The sequence below is a fragment of the Otolemur garnettii genome, unplaced genomic scaffold, assembly GCF_000181295.1.
Source record: "Otolemur garnettii isolate 467f Iridium unplaced genomic scaffold, OtoGar3 scaffold00295, whole genome shotgun sequence".
Taxonomy (NCBI): domain Eukaryota; kingdom Metazoa; phylum Chordata; class Mammalia; order Primates; family Galagidae; genus Otolemur; species Otolemur garnettii.
Genome location: NW_003852690.1, coordinates 325,694 through 334,710, shown reverse-complemented (window position 1 = coordinate 334,710; position 9,017 = coordinate 325,694). Strand labels below are relative to the sequence as shown.

Below are 9,017 nucleotides of genomic sequence, written 5' to 3'. Positions count from 1 at the left end.
ATTACTGGGATCTGATCAAACTAAAAAGCTTCTGCACAGCCAAGAACAAAGTAAGTAAAGCAAGCAGACAGCCCTCAGAATGGGAGAAGACATTTGCAGGTTATGTTCCTGACAAGGGTTTGATAACTAGAATTCACAGAGAACTCAAACTAACAAATAGAAAATAACAAATAACCCCATTTCATTGTGGATAAGAGACTTGAACAGAAGCTTCTCTGAAGAAGAGAGGTGCATGGCCTACAAACACATGAAAAAATGCTCACCATCTTCAATCATCAGAGAAATGTAAATCAAAACCACTTTAAGATATGATCCAACTCCAGTAAGATTAGCTCACATTATAAAATCCCAAAAGTGGTGTGGATGCTGAGAGACACATTATAATTATCTTTGCCAATGTTAATAAGAAGGAAAAATTCTGCAAGCAGCCAGACATAAGAAAACCATAACCTACAAGGGGAAGAGTATTAGAACGACTGCAGATCTCTCTGCCAAAACTTTTCAAGCTAGAAGAGGGTGGCCACTCAGTCTCCTAAAACAAAATAACTTTCAACCCAGGATTCTGTTTACACCTAAACTGAGTTTCATTTATGATGGAAAAATTAAATACTTTACTGACATGCACATGTTGAAGAAATTTACCATAAATAAACCAGCTCTCCAAGATATTTTCGGACATATCCACCATAATGACCAGCACAATCCACTCCTACCAAAAGAAACTCACTTTTGATCAAATTCCACCTTCTACAGTGGCAAAAGTATTAAAAATGTCCATTGGACACTCGAAAAACTTGATACCCCAAATACTACCAGGCTTATCAATATTCTCAATTAATCTGAATGGCTTAAATTGTCTTATAAAGAGGCACAGGTTGTCTGACTGGATACAAAAACTTAGGCCAGATATCTGCTGCATACAAGAATCTCATCTTACCTTAAAAGATAAATATAGACTCAGGGTGAAGGGATGGCCATCTATAATTCAGACAAATGGCAATCAGAAAAAAGCAAATGTTGCCATTTTTTCGCAAATACAATAGGCTTTAAACCAACAAAAGTAAGGAAAAATAAGAATGATCACTTCATATTTGTTAAGGGCAACACTCCACATGATGATATTTCAATTATTAACATTTATGCACTCAACCAGAATACACCTCAATTTATAAGAGAGGCTTTAACAGACATGAGCAACTTGATTTCCTCCAGCACCGTGATAGTTGGAGATTTTAACTCCCCTTTGGCAATGTTGATTAGATCCTCCCATAACAAACTAAGTAAATAAATTTTGGACTTAAACTTAACCATTCAACAATTAGATTTAATAAACATCTACAAAACGTTCCATCTTAACAAAACTGAATATACATTCTTCTCTTCAGCCCATAGAACATCCTCCACAATTGATCATATCTTATGTCACAAGTCTAACCTCAGCAAATTTAAAAGAATAGAATTTTTTCTTTACATCTTTTCGGAAAATCATGGGCTAAAAGTTGAACTCAGGGGCGGTGACTGTGGCTCAATGAGTTGGGCACTGGCCCTATATACTGAGGGTGGTGGGTTCAAACTCAGCACTGGCCAAACTGAAACCAAAAAAACCCCAAATAGCCAGGTGTTATGGCAGATACCTATAGTCCCGGGTACTCAGGAGGCTGAGGCAAGAGAATTGCCTAAGCCCAAGACCTGTGAGCTGTGATGCCATGGCACTCTACCAAGGCTGACAAAGTGAACTCTGTCTCTAAAAAATTAAAGCTGAACTCAGTAACAACAGTAATCTGCATACACATACAAAAACATGGAAACTAATTAACCTTATGCTGAGCAATAACTGGGTCATAGATGAGATTAAGAAGGAAATTACCAAATTTTTGGAACAAAACAATAATGCAGACATGAATTATCGGAACCTCTGAGATACCACAAAGGCAGTCCTAAGAGAGAAATTTCTACCACTGCAAGCCTTCCTCAAGAAAATGTAAAGAGAGGAAGTTAACAACTTAATGGGACATCTCAAGCAACTGGAAAAGGAGGAACATTCCAATCCCAAACCCAGCAGAAGAAAAGAATTAACCAAAATTAGAGCAGAGTTAAATGAATTTGAAAACAAAAGGATTATGCAACAGATCAATAAATCAAAAGGTTGGATTTTTGAAAAAGTCAATAAAATAGATAAACCTTTGACTAACCTAACCAGGAATAAAGGAGTAAAATCTCCAATTTCATCAATCAGAAATGACAAAGAGGAAGTAACAACAGACTCCTCAGAAATTAAAAAAAAAATCCTTAATGAATATTAGGAGAAATTCTATTCCCCAAAATATGAAAATCTGAAGGAAATAGACCAATATACTTGGAAGCATACTAGACTTAGCCAGAATAAAGTGGAAATGTTTACCAGGTCTATATCAAGCTCTGAAATAGCATCAACTATTCAAACCCCCCCCCAAAAAGAAAAGTCCCAGAGCAGATGGCTTCACATCAGAATTCTACCAAACCTTAAAGAGGAACTAGTACCTATATTACTTAACTTTTTCCAAAACATAGAAAAAGAAGGAATACTCCTCAACACATTCTATCAGGGTGAAGCAAACATTATCTTGATCCCCAAACCAACAAGAAAAGAAAATTATAGACCAATATCACTAATGAATATTGATGCAAAAATATACAGTAAGATTCTAGCAAACAGAATCCAGAAATACATCAAACAAATTATACACCATGAAAAAGTGGATTTTATCCCAAGGTATCAAGGCTGGTTCAATATATGTAAACCTATAAATATAATTCAGCACATAAGCAAAATAAAAAACAAAGACCATATGATTCTCTGAATTGATGCATAAAAATATTTTGATAATATCCAGCATCCTTTCATGATCAGAACACTTAAGAAAATAGGTATAGAAGGGAGAATTCTTAAACTGATAGAGGCTATCTACAGCAAACCCACAGCCAACAAAGTATTGAATGGAGTTAAATTAAAATTATGTCCACTAAGATCAGGAACCAGGCAAGGTTGCCCATTATCTCCACTGCTCTTTAACATTGTAATGGAAGTCTCAACCATCTCAATCAGGCAGGAAAAGGCAATCAAGGGTATCCAAACAGGGTCAGAGGAGATCAAACTTTCTCTCTTCACAGATGATATGATTGTGTATCTGGACCCCAAGGATTCAACTACAAACTCCTAGAAGTGATCAAGTAATACAGCAACATCTCAGGTTACAAAATCAATACTCACACATCTGTAGCCTTTATATATACCAACAATAGTCAAGCTGAAATAGCAGGCAAGGACTCTATTCCTTTTACAGTAGTGTCAAATAATATGAAATATTTGGGAGTTTACCTAACCAAGGATATGAAAGATTTCTATAAAGAGAACTATGATACTCTAAGAAAAGAAATAGCTGAAGACATTAACAAATGGAAAAACATACTATGCTCATGGCTGGGAAGAATCAACATTGTTAAAATGTCCATACTACCCAAAGCAATATACAATTTTAATGCAATTCCTATTAAAGCACTACTGTCATACTTTAAAGGCCTCAGAAAAATAATACTTCATTTTCTATGGAATCAGAAAAACAAATGGCCAAGACATTACTCAGAAATAAAAGCAAATCAGGAAGAATCATGTTATCAGCCCTCAAATTATACTATAAATCAATAGTGATCAGAATAGTGTGTTACTGGCACAAAAACAGAGATAGAAATATGGAACAGAATAAAGGACCAATAAGCCAGTTAAAAACATTCAGTGGGGGAAAAAACTCCCTATTTAACAAATGGTGCTGGGTGAACTGGCTGGCGACCTGTAGAAGACTGAAACTGGACCCACACCTTTCACCATTAACTAAGATAGACTCTCACTGGATTAAAGTTTTAAACTTAACACATGAAACTATAAAAATACTAGAAAAAAGTACAGGGAAAACACTTGAAGAAACCAGCCTGGGAGAATATTTTATGAGGAGGACCTCCCCAGACATTTGAAGCAACACCAAAAATACATTACTGGGATCTGATAAAACTAAAAAGATTACTGCACACAGTAACTAAAGCAAGCAAACAGCCCTCAGAATGGGAAGATATTTGCAGGTTATGTCTCCAACAAAGGTTTAATGACCAGAATACACAGAGAGCTCAAACGTATTAGCAAGAAAAGAACAAGTGATCCCATCACATGGCATACAGACACATGAAAAACTGCTCATCATCCCTATTCATCAGAGAAATGCAAATCAAAACTACTTTGAAATATCATCTAACTCCAGTAAGATTAGCCCACATCACAAAATCCCCAAACTACAGATGTTGGCATGGATGTGGAGAAAAGGGAACACTTCTACACTGCTGGTGGTAATGCAAGCTAATATGTTCCTTTTGGAAAGATGTTTGGAGAGACCTGCCATTTGATCCTTCAATTCCTCTATTAGGTACATATCCAGAGGACCAAAAATCACTTTATAACAAAGATATTTGTACCAGAATGTTTATTGCAGCCCAATTCATAATTGCTAAGTCATGGAAGAAGCCCAAGTGCCCATCTACCCATGATTGGATTAATAAATTGTGGTATATGTACACCATAGAATATTATGCAGCCTTAAAAAATATGGAACCTTTACCTCTTTCATGTTTACATGGGTGGAGCTGGAATATATTCTTCTTAGCACAGTATCTCAAGAATGAAATAAAAAGGATCCAGTGTACTCAGTCCTATTATGAAACTAATTTATAACCACCCACACTTCCAAATTAAAGCTATCACCCAACTATAGACCAAGAAGAAGGGGAAAGAGGAGAGGGAGCGGAGGGGAGAGGATAGAATGGGTGGAGAGAGGGTAATTGGTGGGACCACATCTACAGTGCATTTTACAAGGGTACATGTTAAATCTACTAAGGGTAGAATTTAAATATCTTAACACAATAACTAAGAAAATGTGATGAAGGTTATGTTAACCAGTTTGATGAAAGTATTTCAAATTGTATTTAAAACTACTACATTGTACCCTATGATTGAATTAATGTATACAGCTATTATTTAATAAAAGAAAAAGAAAAACAGTGATGGTGTCTACATTAAACAAAACATTGCTTCCTGGCAAAGAATGTTTGTTTTGGGATAGTGAGATTTCAGGTCATTGCATTTTTGTTGTTGTTGTTGTTAATGTTAGAATAGTTAGATAGTTTTTACTGAGTATGGATTGATTTATAGAAATAGTAACAAGCATTGTGCTGATAAATCAACTCTCTGAAAAAATAAAGCCCCAATTTATAGCATTTGGTAATTTTGGTGATATAAATACTCCCCAGGTCTTGTAAAATTATTAAATATTTAGTTATCAGTTCTCACTTGCTGGCTGTGGCACACCACTGGCAATATCTCTGTTTATAGCAATAGAAAGACCCTATGTAGGCCAGGTGCAAGTGGCTAATCCCTGTAATCCCAGCAGTCTGGGAAGCCAATGTGGGAGGATCCCTTGAGCCAAGAGTTCAAGACCAGCCTGTGCAACACTGTGAGATATCATCTCTACAAAAATAAAATTAGAAATTATCCAGCTGTGATGGCACATTCCCATAGTCTGTGATAGTGGGGAGGCTAAGTCAGAAGGATCACTTGAGCCTAGGAATTAGGAGACTACAGTGAGATATCATGCTACTGCACTCCAGCCTGAGCAATGGAACATCTCAAAAAACAAAAGAAAAGATGAAGGTTAAAAATTACCTGTCATTGGTGAGCCTGCTGAAAGGAATTTAAGTGGAACAGACAATAGCAAAGTAAATGAGAAATAAGAAAGCAGAAAAAGCAAGGCATTTTGTAGTAAAAAGAGGGGGAAAATTCCTTGAGGGGAGATATAGAGTGAAGAGGAGTTTAACTTTGGCAGAGGGGGTGAGGGAGAAATACCAAACAGATAATACTACAGACTTTTTCATTTCTTACTTTTGAATGATCTTTATAGTTCATAGTATGCAAGTGTATAATGTTCTTGAAACAATCCTCACTATTGGTATTATCATTCTCATTGTATATGGGGAAATTGAGGCTCAGAGAGGTGACGTGGCTTGCCTCAGATGTTACAGAGTGAACTACATTTGTGTGTACCTGTTGGGCTCCATCCACTGGTTAAGGCCTGGATATCCATACCAAGATGGATAAAGCATGGATTTGGACTGTTTGTCTTGGATTGGATGAGAAGAGAAAAAAGCCTGGCATGGGAGGGCAAGCAGTAATTAGTGACAATGAAGTTGAGTGTATTGAAGGCCAAGGAAAGGTCTGTTGGATTTAGCAGTCAAGATATCACTGGTATATTTTCTGTGCTGTAAAAAGCAAATGAACAATGAAGAAATAAATATGGGGAGAGAAAGACAAAGAGAAATAGGTTGAGAGAAAGAGGAGAGTGATGGGTAATTTTAAGAGCACTTCTATTTAGTGCTCAAATTATCTGAAATTTGGCCTTCAAGCCAAATGTGTTTTTGCTATGAGCTCTTCATTTTTTAGCATCTTTGCTTTCTGATGAACAATGTTTTCCCCATTCTCTGAAATTTCCCTCCTCTAGCTCTGGAATCAGCTGTTTCTCTTAGGAGCCCTGGTTCCTTTTAGAAGGGAATGATATTTCAATACCACAGTCTTGGTATTAGGTATGTTTGTTGCTACTGGCATGTATTGATTTTAGGACTTCTCTTTTGACAAATCTAAGGGGGAAAAGTGTGTGTATGGGGGGAAGGAATGAAGGAAAGAGTGGGGAGGGGAGTGAAGTGGAGAGGGGAGGAGAGGAGAGGAGAGAAGGAAAGGAAGGAAAGAAAGAAAGATAGAGAGAGAAAGAGAGATAGAAAGAGAGAGAGAGAGAGATTGGGGGGTGTTTTTAAAAAAGAAAACTATGGGCCCATAATGATATTCTGAAAAAAGAGAAGAGAAAGGGGAAAAGGAGAAAGAACTTTAGACTAGAATATTAGCTAATAAATGTAGAAGATAGAATAGAAAATCACTGTTTTGCAGCCCCCCCAGTATAATAATTGATTCTGGCAAAGATCATCAAATGGATGCTAAAACCATTGAGCAAAAAGTTCTTGGGGAACAGGATATTCACACATCTCAAATTATCACCCCAGAGATTCCTTACTAATTACAAAGGAGGAAATGCACATTTACAATGGGAAAATCTGGCAGTTACCAGGTTAAATAAGTGATTAAACTTGGCAATGTCAATAGCAGGACAACCTGACATCATGCCTCCTGATGTGAAATAATAAGTACAGAGCATCATTTGTGAAGTATTCTTGCCAAAAATGTTTACCCTCAGTCTAAGTTTAAAGAATCAATTAGATAAACCTAGAGTGCAGGACATCTAACAAGTCAACTAACCTAGACTCTTTAAAAAAACCATTATAATAAATAAAAGAAGGTAGAGGAATTATTCTAGATTTTAGGAAACAGTGAGCTCTAAACAATCAAATGCAGTGTGTCAACCTTATGGATTCTGAATTGGGAAAAAATCATAAATAAATATTAAAGACATTTTTGGAATAACTAGGGAAATTTGACTCTAGACTATATATTAGGAGATATTATTGAATTAAGGTGGACTTTCTTAGATGCGATAATGTAGAGGTCTTCTTTTTCTTAGGCAATGCATGATAAAGCATTTAGGAGTTAAATGTATTTGTCTCCATATTTGTAGCTTACTTTCAAATGGCTTAGCAAAAATTGTGGGTAAAGAGAGAGAGAAGCAAACATGGGAAATTAGTATCAATTGGTGAATCTAGGTAAAAGTCTATGACTGATTATTGTACTATTCTTCCAACTCTTCTATAGTTTGAAAAATTCAAAGTAAGAGGTTTCAAAAAACAGTTCCTTTTAAAGCCTATGAAAATAGGAGTTTTATCAACATTGTTAAAATGTCCATACTACCCAAAGCAATATATAATTTTAATGCAATCCCCATTAAAGCTCCACTGTCATACTTTAAAGATCTAGAAAAAATAATACTTCATTTTATATGGAATCAGAAAAAGGAAAGACATTACTCAGGAACAAAAACAAAGTAGGAGGAATTATGTTACCAGACCTCAGACTATACTATAAATCGATAGTGATCAAAACAGCAGGGTACTGGCACAAAAACAGAGAGGTAGATGTATGGAACAGAATAGAAAACCAACAGATGAATCCAGCCACCTACCATTATCTGAACTTGACAAGCCAATTAAAAATATTGAGTGGGGAAAAGATTCCCTATTTAACAAATGGTGCTGGGCTAACTGGATGGCATCCTGTAGAAGACTGAAATTAGACCCACACCTTTCACCATTAACTAAGATAGACTCTAACCGGATTAAAGATTTAAACTTAAGACATGAAACTATGAAAATACTAGAAGAAAGTGTAGGGGAAACACTTGAAGAAATCGGTTTGGACAAAAAATTTTGAGAAGGACCCCTCGGGCAATTGAAGCAATGTCAAAAATACACTTTTGGGACCTGATCAAACTAAAAAGTTTCTGCACAGCCAAGAACACAGTAGATAAATCAGGTAGACAGCCCTCAGAATGGGAGAAGATATTTGCTGGTTATGTCTCCGACAAAGGTTTAGTAACCAGAATCCACAGAGAACTCAAATGTATTAGCAAGAAAAAAACAAGCGATCCCATCTCAGGGTGGGCAAAGGACTTGAATAGAAATTTCTCTAAAGAAGATAGGTGCATGGCCTAGAGACATATGAAAAAAGGCTCTCCATCCTTAATCATCAGAGAAATGCAAATCAAAACTACTTTGATGTACCACCTAACCCCAGTAACATTAGCCCATATCACAAAATCCCAAAACCAGAGATATTGGCGTGGATGTGGACAAAAGGGAATACTTCTACACTTCTGGTGGGAATGCAAATTAATTCGCTCCTTTTGGAAAGACATCTGGAGAATACTGAGAGAACTAAAAATAAACCTGCCATTTGATCCTGCAATTCCTTTATTAGGTATATACCCAGAAGACCAAAAATC

At 36.2% G+C, this 9,017-nt stretch overlaps 1 protein-coding gene across 3 annotated transcripts in view; it reads left to right on the top strand.

Moving 5' to 3' along the window:
• Positions 1-9,017, top strand: part of HDAC8 (histone deacetylase 8) — a 315,525-nt gene that overhangs the window by 69,353 nt on the left and 237,155 nt on the right. The gene's annotated exons all lie outside the window — the stretch shown is intronic.